The sequence below is a fragment of the Ambystoma mexicanum genome, chromosome 1p (genome assembly GCF_040938575.1).
Source record: "Ambystoma mexicanum isolate Mex_15411 chromosome 1p, UKY_AmexF1_1, whole genome shotgun sequence".
NCBI classification, from domain to species: domain Eukaryota; kingdom Metazoa; phylum Chordata; class Amphibia; order Caudata; family Ambystomatidae; genus Ambystoma; species Ambystoma mexicanum.
In genome coordinates, this window is record NC_090921.1 from 1,444,831,259 (window position 1) to 1,444,846,700 (window position 15,442).

Consider the following 15,442-nt stretch of genomic DNA (forward strand, 5'->3'; position numbering starts at 1 on the left):
GTGAAATTAAGGGATGTGTCTTGTTTTTTCAGAGATTCATTACATGCAACTAAAGAACTGCTATTAGAAAGATTATAACACAGATATCTCTGGGAGAGCACTCTGTCAAGCCTCTGTTTGCCAATTTCCCAATACATAGCCTTGGGTTTAGAATTAGTTGTAAAAATAACAATGTTGGACTTTTCACCATTAAATAGTAAGTTGTTATTACAAGCGTACTGAAAGAATAAGTTGAGCTTTCTCTGGAGACCAATAGGGGTCTAATCAAAGAAGACCTGGTCATCCGCAAAGGCCAACCGGTTCAGTTTTAAATTCCCCAGTTTAACAGGCAAGGTGTTGCTGGTCAGTATCACTGATATTAGTATTGAAAACAACGCATGCCAAGACACATCCTTGTTTTAGTCCTACTAGGGTTTCAATGGGCTTAGACAGAGCACCCAACCTCCCTTGAAAGCCTGACCTTTATGGTTGTCCCAGTATGCAACAATGCCATCAGCTGAACTAACTTCACAGGCACCTGACCAGCTCATAATTTGTGCCACAAAGTAGTTATTTCCACATAATTTAATACACCAGACATACACCAGACATATTGATCAATGTCATATAAGAGGTTGCAGTTGAGTTATGTTTCATTGAGCTTGTAGATAGGACATAAAAGTCACGTTTAGTGTGGTTCCCATTTGGGGCCTAAAACCCATCTGATACTGAATGATTGAGCCTGCTGGTAAGGTCTCTTAACAAGAGGGAAGAAAAGATTTCACTAGCAACATCAAGTAGGGCTATAGGCCTGTAATTGTCAGGATTACTAGGATCACCTTTCTTGCGTGAATGATTATGTACTCCCTCCATTTCAGAGGCATAATATGGTTCTCTTAGATTGAATTAAAGAGTACTTTTAGGAGAGGGGACCATATGTTGGCAGCATTTTTATAACCACAGGGGTCAAGCCATCCAGGCCAAGTGCCTTTGAGGCCTTGTCTCCAGAAATTGCCCAAAGAATGTCTTCCTCACTCCAAGGTCAAGAACTCAGGACCAAGGGGCCTACGTACCTTTGATCATCGTAAACCCAACAGTCAAGGGCAATTTCTTCATGAAGTAGTTGACCCAGACCACTTCTGGAATAGGTCATGCTATGTGGGACCGAAAACACCCCCATTTTGGTGTTAATGGTAGCCCAGAATTCTGCTGTTTTGTGACTCATGATTTGCTTTAAGACAAGCTGACTATCATTGTTATACATTTCCAATTTGAGAGACTTGACATAATTCTTATGTGCCTGTAGAAAAGACCTTTTTATGTTAGTATAGTGAGCATAAAGGAGACACTGTTTGACAAAATCTCTTAACATACCTCAAAAAGGCAACGCCACAAAAAATGAAGCCTCCTCTATGAACCTCTCTAGCATTTCTAATGGCTCTTCAAATAGGCTTTTCAGGTGCTGCATGTGTTTGAAGACTCTGCCTTTTGCTGGCATCACCTTTAATTGGTGGAGGTTGATTGTGCACAACAACCACTCACAGATACAGTAAAGATATTACATCACATATCAGCCAGAAAAATACTGCCGCCCAGTATGGGCCAGACCATCTTGTGCAATTTCCAATACGCATCATCCACATCATCCCAAGAGACTCACAACAGATGATTTATCATGATTTATGTTCACAAGCTTTCTGTTGCAACATTAGAAGGTCCATGTCTTATTGTTTTCTTGCACAATGTTAGACATATTCAAATGTCCAACTGGTGACCAAAATATTAAATAACAAAAATGACAACTCTAAAAAGACAATGCCACAAAACATAAAGCCTCCTCTCTGAACCTCTCTAGCATTTCTAATAACTCTTCAAACAGAGTGTTCCAGTGTTGCCAGTGTACCTAGATGCCTCCGGGCTAGGGCGCTATATACATTCCAAAAAAATATGAATAAATAAAAAAGACAATGCCATAAAACATTAAGCTGCCTCTCTGAACATCTCTATAGCATTTCTAATAACTTCCCTTCAAATAGAGTGTTCCAATGCTGCAGGTGTTTGAAAAATCTGGCTGTTGCAGGCAGCACCTTTAATGGACGGAGGTTGAGTCTGCACAACCACTGCTCACAGCTACAGTGCAGATATAAGACCACATATAAGCCAAAAAAGGCTGCGACCCTGTATGGGCAAGATCATCTTGTGCAATTTCCAATATGCAAAATCCACATCATCCCAGGAGACTTGCAGCAGCTAATTAATCATGATTGATCTTCCCAAGATTTCTGACAAGGACCATGTCTTAATGTTTCCTTGCACAATGTTAGACATGTTCAAATGCCCAAATGGTGATGTAAACATAAACTAAACAAATGACAACTCTAAAAAGACAATGGGCCTCATTACGAGTCCGGCTGTAACCGTGGCGGTAAAACCGCCTGGTTACCGCCGGACTCGTATTACCATTCCGCCTCCATGATTTCCGGAATTACCGGGGCATTACAACCCCGGTTTTCCGGGAATCACGGAGGCGGAATGGTGTTAATCCTCATTGCCATCGAGTCCTATGGGACTCGATGGGAATGGGGATCATGGAAACACCGACAGCATCTCGTAATGCTGCCGGTGTTTCCTCGGCCGCCTGCAGGAAGGCGGTGTTAAACCCGCCAGGTCAGACCTGGCGGGAACATCACCTCCCGCCTGCAGGAGTCAGGATCAGGCGGTCCAGAAACAACGGTGGCTGCGGGTTTACCGCCACCATTATTTCCGGACCGCCTGAGTTATAATGAGGCCCAATGCCTCAAAAAAGGAAGCCTCACTCTGAACCTCTCTTGCATTTATAATGACCCTTCTAATAGAGTGTAACATTGCTGCAGGTGTTTGAAGACTCTGGCTGTTCCTGGCAGCACCTTTAATGGGTGGAGGTTGATTCTACACAACTACACACAACTACAGTGAACATACAAGTCCGCGTAAACACCAAAGAGGGGTGCAGCCCAAGTAAAATAATTATTGAGGTATTAACTTATCTCAAACCTTAGTTACACCACCTCACACAGCTGCCTAATGGTGGCATAGATCATAGATAACTCTCATAACCTAGACATTGGGGGTCATTACGACCCTGGCGCTAAGGGGTTAACGGCACCGTAAAAGACTGCAGCGCTGTTAACCCTTTACTGCCTAATTACGAGGTCCCTTTGCGGGACCCGACCTTAACGACTGGTCTGGACCAGCTGTTAAAGTAAGGACCCGCAAAGGGATTCCAGAGGTAATTACGGTACCGCAATTTGCGGTACCGTAATTACCGCCTTCCCCAGTAGCATTGAGCCCTATGGGGCAAAAATGGGAATGGGGAAGGGCCAATGTTCAATGGGGAATTACCGCCCCGCCAACCTTGGAATGGGGTGGTAATTCCCCATTGAACATTGGCGGAATTGTTACAATACCGGCAGCAACCATGGTGCTAATAGCGCCATGGTTTAGCGCCGGTGTTGTAATGAGGGCCATTGTCACATGGTAAAACTGGAACCGGTAGAGTTGACACAGCTGCCAAAGTCGAGGGTTCATTAACTGTTGGTGGCGTCACACCGGTGGAATCATCTCCTGGACATGGTGCCAATTTCCATGCATGTAACACATGCGCCCCAAGCATTTTTATTTTGGGGTGCAGATACAATTTCCAATATGCATCATCCACATCATACCAGGTACTCGACCACATGATTTATCATGATTCATGTTCCCAATATTTGTGACACAACATTAGAAGGACCACGTCTTATTGTTTTCTTGCACAATGTGCACTGAACATCCTGTGCCTCCGTTTTAAAGCATAGCCTATTATCTGTGCACATGAATCTAATGTAAAAAACATCACTACTGCTGCTGTTCTCCAACTAACTAAATACAATATTACTACTCCAGTCTAATGAGCCACAGTCCAAATAGCAATAAGCCCAGAGCCAAGGTGGCATTCTGGCGTCAGATAATGCCCCGCAGTCTTAATTAAAGCCCTCCAGTTGATCAGACTTGTAACTATGGGCCTGCTAAATATTCAAAAAGGTAGCAGGTGCCCCTCTCTAGAAAGAACATGGCATAATAACCTGTTCTGTGTTTTTTCCCACTTTGAGAGTCCGCAGCCATTGCTTTTTGCTCACTGTACTTTTCACAAAGGAGGAATATCCATTTGCATATCAGCCTTTGTCCCGCCCACAAGAGCAGTCCAGCACTGAAATGCTAGGCAAACCTTCTTTAAACAAGAGTACCAACAGCAACCCCAGACATGTGTTTCAGCCTTGTTGGACCTCATCAGTGAGATGGAACTGTACCTCTCTCAGCACAGTGAGCAAGGGGTCCACATCGGATATCCCCCAGGTAACTTAGCGTGACAAACCGCAGGTTCCTTGCAAAAATACAAAAAAGGTAGCAGGAACCCTTCTCTAGAAAGAACATGGCATGATGATCTGTTCTGTGTTTTTCCCCCCTTTTAGAGTCTGCAGCCATCGCTTTTTGCTCACTGTACTTTTCTTAAAGGAGGAATACACATTTGCTTATTAGCCTTTGTCCCGCCCACAAGGGCAGTCCAGCACTAAAATGCCAGACAAACCTCCTTTGAACAAGAGTACCAACAGCAACCCCAGACACATGTTTTAGCCTTGTTGGGCCTCATCATTGAGGTGGAGCTGTGCCTCTCTGAGCACAGTGAGAAAGGGGTTCTTCCAGGTAACTTACGGTGACCATCTCCAAGTTCCTTGCAAACATACAAAAGAGTTAGCAAGTGCCCCTCTCTAGAAACAACATGATAACCTGTTCTGTGTTTTTTCCCACTTTGAGAGTCCGCAGCCTTCACCTTTTGCTCAGTGTACTTGTCAGGAGTGAAAAATTACTGGCCATGGCCAAAGGCCATGGTCAGTGACACAGTAGGCTTTTGTGAGTCTTATCTATTTTGGATGTGTGTTTTCAGACTTTTGTACATGTGAGAGTGTGGAGAAAAACGGAAGAAAATAGGTTAAAACAATTAATACAAAGTTTTAGATACCAAATACACTGTATTTTAGTCTGTGTATTTTCACTCATGCTATTATATCTTGTGCTTATTAAATGTTTCCATACCTAGTTAACTGTCATGTATTATTCTCTGTTTTCTTTATCTTCACCTTCCTTACATAACTACATGAGCATTCTTGTACTGTATTGCTCTTTTAACTTCTATTGTATAATTAAACTTGAAGTGATCCCCCTCCCTTAACTAACATTTTGTAACCGTGGTTATAATACAATTCAATGAAATTTAGCTGCGGGTATAATAAAAAATCATTTTGGTATTATTTTATTGTATTTGTGTATTTCAGATTTTCTTCATTGGTTAGGTGTACTCCATCATGTCTATACAAATTGGCCATGCAGAACTGTATGTTGTTGTTTGAAATACATAATTGGCTATGGTCTCTCATGAATGCTGAAACTACTTTATTAATATTTCTTTGTGATTTCTCAATTTTATTATTAAATCTGGTGGTCCATCTCCATTTTTGCCTCTGAGTCCAATTGGAAAAGATAAAGTGGGTGTAAGGAAATAGTTCCATTAGTTTTCCCATGTGTTGTTTGATCATTAAAGTAAGGGACACACCTCATACATTACCCAAATCATTGCCTCTGGTATGAATAAGTATGACAGCTGGCTGTCCTGTACTTCTCAGACTTTACAATTTTGGAAAAACTTGGAAACAACGCATTCTCTGCAAACCAAATTATTTAATTGTGAAATCTCTCAAACCTAGGTCCATGTCGATATTTAGTATAATATATATACATATATATATATTAAGTAAAGAAACTTTGTTAAAGGGAAGTTATGGTTAACTTGCGCTACTAAAAACCTATGAAATTCAGTAAAAAAAAACTTTGTTAAATGGACGTTATGGTTCCAAGTAAAACCGAAAAACCCCTGAAATTCGCCAGTTATGGTAAGCTAAGCAACCATAACTCGCGCCACCACGGTGCACTGCTAAGACTAACAACCAGGACATCAAAGATGACATCACAAATGTCATTGACATTTTACACCCAGAACCAGCCTTTTTGGGATGCCTGATGACCAGGTGTATGGGAGGTACAGGTTTCCACCTCACATAATACTCAACCTGGTCAGTGAGTGGGAGGATGACATCACATCACCCACCCTGTGCTCCCAAGCACTCAGCCCCCGGCAGAAGGTCCTCAATGTACTGCACTTCTTGGCCACTGGATAATTTCAATGGACAACTGCTGTAGTGGGGGGGGTGTCATAGGCCACGCAGTCACGCTGCCTACACCAGGTCTTGGCCATCATGCAACACCTGCAGAAAGGCAGGCTGTCGTCCAGGATTTTTACGGGGTGGCACACTTCCCCAAAGTGCTAGGAGCTATTGACTGCACCCATGTGGCTCTACTTCCCCCAGGGCATCAGAGCACATCTACAGAAACCGCAAGCACTGGCATTCCATCAACGTCCAGGTAGTATGTGATGCTAAGGGAATCATCACCTCAGTATATGCCAACTATCCAGGGTCCACCCACGACAGTTTTATTTACAGAATGTCAACCCTAAACCGGGACCTAGAAGCTGGGCGGCATGGCGATACATGGCTGCTCGGTGAGTATAAATGCCACAGCACATGCATTCATGTCAGATACTGAGCAATGTCACAACCCCACTAATGATACCCATCACCACCTCCCCAGGGGACAGTGCCTACCCTCTGAGCACCCACATGATGACGCCAATTTGGAACCCCACCATGCCACCCGAGGTAAGATACAACACAGCCCACATTGCAACCCGGGGCATAGTGGAGCGCACATTCGGAGTGCTCAAGTCAAGCTTTCGCTCATATGACCGTTCTGGCGGGCAGCTGTTATACACTCCCCCAGTAGTGTGCAGGATCATAGTGGCAGCATGTGTCCTGCACAACGTTGCAACATGCCGGGGCCTGCCCTTGGACATGGTGGTGCCCCCACATCCCCAACCACAAGCATGGCCGCTGCGCATGGGAGGGGAAAGGGCACGGGGTGAGGCAGCACGTACACAGCTGGTGGATAATTACTTCACCTAAAATCACACCCCTGTGGAGTGCACACAGCCCTAGCACATGCCAGCTGACAATCCATGATGATGACATAAGGGACAGTCAACTGTCACAACCATGCCAGCCTGAGATTGGTCACCTGGAAGTGTTACATTGTGTGCCCTACCTACACAAACACCACCAATGCTGTGTCATCAAAAGAAACAGTTCTATGCTGCAAAAATCATTACCCCCTTGCAAAATACAACATGACAACAGTGCCATGTCACCTAACCCCTCCCCAGCACCGCCACCCAACACACCATGGCATGTCATGCTATGTGAGAGCAAATAAAGCAATCCCCAAAACATCACACAAGTGTCAAAGTACAGTGTCCTCAATGGAAACTGCCCACACACAATATGCTCCCAGTAATGTAGAACTAACAACACGCATGACCAAATACTTACCAACAATACAATGCAGCTACACAACCTCAAACATAGCATAAACATGACAGTACTAAGTTAAAGTAGTGGTAGTCTTACAACCTGATCATGCCAGCACATCGGCCACTTCCAACTGTACAGTGCTGCTGCCACGCAAATGTCCAAGTGCACTGCTTACAACATGAACTCCATCTCCAAAGTAGACGGTCTTGTGAAGACATGAGGAATTAACCTGCAAATTAGGCGAAAGACATGGATGCACAAGCACATAGCAATACACCATGCAGTGTACAATTCAACAACAATATCCACTAGGAATGTATACAGTATTGACTACAGACTGCCCACACAGATCATGGGAGTCCTATGTCACCGTGTAAGTCAATGTCACTTGGGCACACCCTTTGCAAGCCCATGGAAATGTGAAGCAGGAGGGGTGTGTGTCTCACGAACCCAAGCATCTAACCCAAACTCAAGACAAGCCTGCATGTGCCCAGCCGGAATACAGTGGATGCCCACGGGAGCCACACAAGGCAACACACTGCAAAAAAAAAAAAAAAAAATCAAAAATAAAAAATGGCCATGTGGGGGCCAGGGGGGGAGGCCACCCAGCAGGCCTGAGGGCAGGGTGTGCACCAACACCCACCTGTGTGGATGTTGGAGAAAAAAAAAACACCTCCATGGGCTCATGGCCTGCACGGCTATGCCAATGTGGGAGAACTGCTGCTGTCGCTATCATCACTCTCTGCTGCTGCCACAGGAGGTGGTGCTGCCACAGGAGGTGGTGGTGCAATGGGAGGCAGCCCACGCAAAGCCCTGGTATGGTCCTCCATGGCAGCAAGCATGCGGGTGTGGAAGGTCTCGTTTTGGAGGATTATAGTGCGGAGATCCCCATGCAGCACGTGACGTGATGCACGGATCTCCTCCCGAGTTGCCTGCATCTCAGCTGAGAGCGAAAGTTTGAGCCGCTCCAGCTTCTGTTCTGTCCTCAAGTTAGTGGAAGCCTCAAGATCAACAAGAGTCTCCCTGAGGTGATGGAGTTCTACCCTCAGGGCTTCCCTGTGGCCCTGGGACTCTATTGATATCGATTGGCATAGAGTCTCCAGTGCCGCCCGTCTGTCCCTGTTGGACGCCAACATGTCCTCCCTGTGTGATTGGCAAATGGAGTCTGTTGCCTGCTGTAGTAGCTCCATCTGCCTTTCAGGGGGGACAATGGAAGTGGCCACCCTCTCCATTGCTTGAGCCATCATCTCAACTGATGCTGCCTGTTGGGTTGCCATACTGTAAATGGATTGTTCCCATGCGGTATTGCCTGGTGGCGTACGGCCACCGCGTCGGCGGGCACCACACCTGTTTGGGGCAAGGCGATCTGCTCCTTGCTGTGCCGGCACTGCCTGAGGCTGCAGGACTGCATTCCCCCTATGCTGCTGGCCCAGGAACAGGATCAGATGTTGTGGAGTGTGACCCTGCATCCGTAACCGCCAAAGGCGGACTTACCAACACTGACATCCCGATAGAGGGTTCTACCCCTGGTACAGGAGGGTTGGACAGAACAGAATCCCTACCAAAAACACTTACCTGCGGCGGCACATAGGTCTCATCATCCAAATCAGCACCTGAATCATAGAGGTCTGGGGAGGTGCACCCAGAAACACCCTTGGACAGTATGGTCTGCAGGAGGATAGGGTTTTCACCCACCACAACACCACATCCTCCACTGGTGTCCGGTTGTGGCTGAGATTCCTCCTGGGTCTGCACCATCTCCTCCACCTCAACAGCATCAAGTGCGTCATCACCTGCAAAAACATGAAAGACAACAAATGGAAACAGGCATGAGCACCATAGCACACACATAGGCCTGACAAGGCAGAGATCCAGTACATGAATAACACATGTCCCACACGACCTTAACCCAGGTATGCATGCACTGTCAATGATTTGGAAGGGGAGGCAAAAAGCAGACACACACTGAGGACTCCAAGATGGAAAATCAACACATGTGCTGCATGCTGAATAGCACTGGCATCACATATTAGCCTGTGAGTGGCATGGGAAATCCACATACATGACACATGCCAGCACACAGATAGCACGTAGCATAGCCATGGTACATTTGACAAGTACAGCCATATGTCAGTGAATGAGTACTGTGACCCATCCATGTGAGATGGGCATGATGAGATGAAAAATGCAAAATAGTGTGACAAAATATGAATGTGCCACACACTGCAACACATCCAGTGTGCAATAATACAGTGATGGCAGGCAGATGGATACATCAATGGTTGGTCACTTCAAAATGACAGGAAACAACAATCATGTTCCACATTCAAATAGGCCCCAAAAATTAATGTGAGCAGGCCCTTACTCAATCAGCCTGAATGCTCAAATCATTCCCATAACAAGGTAATAAATGTGCACCAATGTGGGTTGTAATCTATGACAGAAGCATGTCACATATGTGGCATTAGGGTAGAAAATTGTGTTGCAAAAATGGGAGGATTGAAACAATCAGGCTGAATGAACACTGAAAAATCAGAACAATGTTGGTGCAAGATGACAGTTCAAGGGCAACTGCAGTAATGTGGCGCTAATTGGCTACTGTGGTCAGAAGGAATACTGTCATACCCAAACCCAAGGCCGGTGAATGGTTTGGAGGAAGCACATGGGTGACCCATGCCACTCAGGAGTACACACCCTCACCTGGCACTCAATCATTACACATCACCCAAGAAACATACACATGGATTACAAACACTTGCATGGGCACTCACCGGACAATGCCTCATAATCTGGTAGGTCTCCCACGCCTTGGATCTGTTCCTCTGTGACAAAGGTTCCAGCAACAAACTCATGTTCAGTGTGTTGCTCGTCTTCTGGTGGAGACCCACCGCCAGTCATCAGAGTAGAGGCATGATTGGAAGCCAGCTTGTTCTTTGCTCTGCATTTCAGGTCATTCCACCGCTTGTAGCAATCATCAGCTGTGCGCCTCACACATCCAAGGGCACTAATGTGGTCCGCGATGGTCTGCCAGTGGGCCCTACGTTGAGCAGTCGTAGTCTTACAGCCTGCAGTCACCAACATTTCGCGGCTATGTGCCGACACATAGGCCACAAGTGCATCAAGTTCAGCGTCATTGAAGCTAGGCTTCCTTGACGTGCCGGAGTGTGTAGCCGTGTCTATGGTCTCAGCCTGTAGTGCAAGAGCACCCTTCTTCTTCTTCTTGTAAGGTAGTGCGGATGCTGGGTGTCTTATGCCGCTCTGGTCAGTAGGGGCAGAAGCGCAGGTGGACTGGGTACTAGAAGCCTGTAAAGGCACAATGACCATAGGTCTTGGTGCAGGCATTGGCTGCAGGGTGATGTTGGCAGGGCCAATGTCGGTGTGATGGACCTGGACCGACACTGTCCCGGCTGGGAGACCCAGAGCTGGGGTGGATTGAGCTGCAGCTGCCCCTGCAGCCTCCCCACCCTGGCTACTTGGGGCAGCAGATGACATTGCTGCCCCAGATCCACGTGGCCTGGTGACAGCAACTTTCACCGCCACACGTGGATTAGACTTTCTGACCTGGAAGTCAGCCTGGGAGTCATCCTGTGCCAGTTCAGGTGACAAAATGGGCCGGTCCAAAAAGGGCTGAGCTGGGATGGTGTCAGCTATGTTTCCCACAACCATTGGGGGGGGCATAGGTGTCCCCGATTGGTCCTCCACAAACAGGGCTCTAGGGGCACCCTGCAAATCCTGGCCATGTCCCCTACCGCGCCCACCACACCCACCTTTTGGAGGTCGGCCACCTTTGCCTCCTTTACTGCTTGGTTGCCTCCCAACCATGGCACTGATGTTGTTGTGCGTATGGGAGTTGCAGTAAACAATTGTCCTGGGCAATTGGGGTGAAAAGGGTAGGGTACTAGATGGAATTCGTACCCTAGTGCTCTAGCAAGGCTGTATGTGACCCCTGGGGGAAGATGACGGGTCACGCAATGCACAGGTACCCCAAAAACAAAAGTAGACGTGCACGCAACCCCTGGTAGACCACGTGCGTGGAAAAATGAACCCGCAATATGCTGTGGCACCCAGAAACACAAAAATAAGCGTATGCGTGTTACATGCATCCTGGGGTACGCGACACACGGGGGCAACCAGAGTTGGAAAATACGTGCGCGACTCACCGTCTGCCTTGAAAAAGAACGTGAAAAAGACGTGCGTGTGCGCGTTGGCAACACCCCCGCCAAAAGAAGAAAAGAACACAGTCTGAGGAAACAGCGAGTGCGAACTGGAAACTTTGTGAAGTAATTGCGTCTGAACCGACAAGAAGTACAAGAAACACCCGCTCGCTCTCCACAAAAAGCACGTACAAGAAAATAGCGTGATACTCGTACCTTTTAAGCCAGCCCACACGTGCAACGTCACTTATGCACTTACGCACTAAGGCCCTTTCCTCCAATAGCACGGGTGACATGCAGTTTTCTCATGTGCTGAATCACAATGCACCCGTGCTGTGGGGAACGCCCGCGCACATAACGTCACTTACGCGCTTACGCGCTAAGGGCCTTTCCTCGGATTTCACGCTGACGTGCACTTTTTTCACGTGCCAAATCACTCCGTATCAAGCTGGCCACGCAAAAACACACAGAAGACCACGCTCCTGCCAAAAGGCAATTTTACTGCCCCCAAGAGCCCCGAGCACGCTCCCGCTGCTGTTCTGTCCTCAAGTTAGTGGAAGCCTCAAGGTCAACAAGAGACTCCCTGAGGTGATGGAGTTCTACCCTCAGGGCTTCCCTGTGGCCCTGGGACTCTATTGATATCGATTGGCATAGAGTCTCCAGTGCCGCCCATCTGTCCCTGTTGGACGCCAACATGTCCTCCCTGTGTGACTGGCAAATGGAGTCTGTTGCCTGCTGTAGTAGCTCCATCTGCCTTTCAGGGGGACAATGGAAGTGGCCACCCTCTCCATTGCTTGAGCCATCATCTCAACTGATGCTGGCTGTTGGGTTGCCATACCGTAAATGGATTGTTCCCATGTAATATAGCCTGGTGGCGTACGGCCACTGCGTCGGCGGGCACCACACCTATTTGGGGCAAGGCGATCTGCGCCTTGCTGTGCCGGCACTGCCTGAGGCTGCAGGACTGCATTCCCCCTATGATCTGCTGGCCCAGGAACAGGATCAGATGTTGTGGAGTGTGACCCTGCATCCGTAACCGCCAAAGGCGGACTTACCAACACTGACATCCCCATAGAGGGTTCTACCCCTGGTACAGGTGGGTTGGACAGAACAGAATCCCAACCAAAAACACTTACCTGCGACGGCACATATGTCTCATCATCCGAATCAGCACCTGAATAGAGGTCTGGGGAGGTGCACCCAGAGGCACCCCTCAATAGAATGTTCTGCAGCAAGATTCGGTTCTCATCCACCACCACAAGCCGTCCCTCACTGGTGCCCGGTTGTGCCTGAGATTCCTCCTGAGTCTGCACCATCTCCTCAACCTCAACAGCATCAAGTGCGTCATCCCCTGCAAAAACATGAAAGACAAAAAATGGAAACAGGCATTAGCACCATAGCACACAAATAGGCCTGACAAGCTACATAACCAGTACATGATTTACATGATTTACACATGTCCCACATGACTATAACCCTCCCATGCATGCACTGTCACTGAGTTTGAAGCGGACCCAAAAGGCAGACACTGATGACACCTACATGGAAGAGCAACACATTTGCTGCATGCTGGGTAGCACTGCCATCACACATTGGCCTGTGAGTGGCATGTCCAATACACATACATGACACATGCCATCACACAGATGGCAAGTACCATAGCCATGGTAAATTCCACATGTCAGTGAATAAATACTGTCAGCCATCCATGTGAGATGGACACGATGAGATGAAAAATGCTACATAGTGTGACAAAATAGGCATGTGACACACACTGCAACACATCCAGTGTACAAAAATACAGTGATTGCAGGCCGATGTACACATCAATGGTTTGTCACTTCAACATGACAGGAAACAACTATCATGTTCCACATTCAAACAGGCCCCATACATTCCTGTGATCAGGCCAATACTCAATTAGCCTGAATGGTCAAATCATTCATCTAACAAGGTAACACATGTGGTCCAATGTGGGGTTCATCAATGACAGAAGCATGTCACAAATGTGACAATAGGGCTGAGGGATACGTAGCCAAAGTGGGAGAATTGAAACAATCAGCCTGAATGAACACTGAAAAATACAAACAATGTTGTTGCAAGATGCCACTTCAAGGGCAACTGCCATAATGTTTATCCAAATTACTAATGTGGGCAGAATGGATACTGTAACACCCAAATCCAAGGCCGCTGAATGTTTTGGATCAAGCACATGGGTGACCCATACCACTCAGGCACACACACCCTCACCTGGCACTCAATCAGAACCCGTCACCTAAACAACATACACATGCATTACACACAAATGCATGGGCACTCACCGGACAATGCTTCATAATCAGGTAGTCCTCCCACACCTTGGATCTGTTCCTCTGTGACGAAGGCCCCAGTAACAGACTCATGTTCAGTGAGTTTGTTCTCCTCTTGTGGAGACCCACCACCAGTCACCAGAGTAGCGGCATAATTTGAGTCTAGCTTGTTCTTTGCTCTGCGTTTCAGGTCATTCCACCGCTTGTAGCAATCATCAGTTGAGCGCCTCACAAATCCAAGGGCACTTATGCGGTCGGCGATGGTCTGCCAGTGTGCCTTACGTTGACCAGGTGTGGTCTTGCACCCTGCAGTCACCACAATTTCGTGGCTATGTTTCGACACAGAGCCCACAAGTGAATCAAGTTCCGTCTCATTGAAGCAAGGCTTCCTTGAGGTACCGGAGTGTGTAGCCGTGTCTGGGGTCTCAGCCTGTCGTGCCAGAGTACCCTTCTTCCTCTTCTTTAAAGGTGGAGCAGCGCCAGAGTGGCTTACGCTGCTCTGGTCAGTAGGGGCAGAATCACCGGTGGACTGGGTAGTAGGAGTGTGGGAATGCACAATAACCAAAGGTCTTGATGCAGGCATTGGTTACAGGGTAATGTTGGCAGGGGGAACGTCAGTTTGATGGACTGGGACTGACACTGTCCTGGCTGGGAGAGTCAGAGCTGGGGTGGATGGAGCTGCAGCTGCCCCTGCAGCCTCCCCACCCTGCATACTTGGGGCAGCAGATGACATAGCTGCCCTAGATCCATGTGGATTGGTGACAACAACTTGCACCACCACATGTGGCCTAGACTTGCTGACCTGGAAGTCAGCCAGGGAGTCATCCTGTGCCAGGTCAGGTGCCACAATGGCTGGTCCAACAGGGGCTGAGCTTGGATGGTGTCAGCCACGTTTCCCTCAACCATGGGGGGTGCATGGGTGTCCCTGATTGTTCCTCCACACATGGGAGAATAGGGGCACCCTGCAAATCCCAGCCACGTCCCCTACCGCGCTCACCATGCCCACCTTTTGAGGGGAGGCCACCTTTGCCTCCCTTACCGCTTGGTCGCCTCCCAGCCATGGCACTGATGTTGTTGTTCGTATGGGAGTTGCAGTAAACTATTGTCCTGGGCAATTGGGGGTGAAAGGGGTAGGATACCAGATGGAATTCGTACCATAGTGCTCTAACAAGGCTGTCTGTGATCCCTGGGGGAAGATGACGGGTCACGCAATGCACAGGCAGCCCATAATCAAAAATAGATGTGCACGCAACCCCTCGTAGACCACGTGCATGAAAAAATGAACTCGCACTACGCTGTGGCACCCAGAAAACCAAAAATAAGCGTACGCGTAATACACGCAGGCTACAATGACCTCTGAAGGGGAACGCGACACATGGGGCAAGCACAGTTGCTAAGTACGTGCGGAACTCACCGTCTGCCTGGAAAAAGAATGTGAAAAATATGCGCGTGTGTGCGTTGGCAACACCCCCACCAAAAGAAGAATTGTACGCTGTCTGAG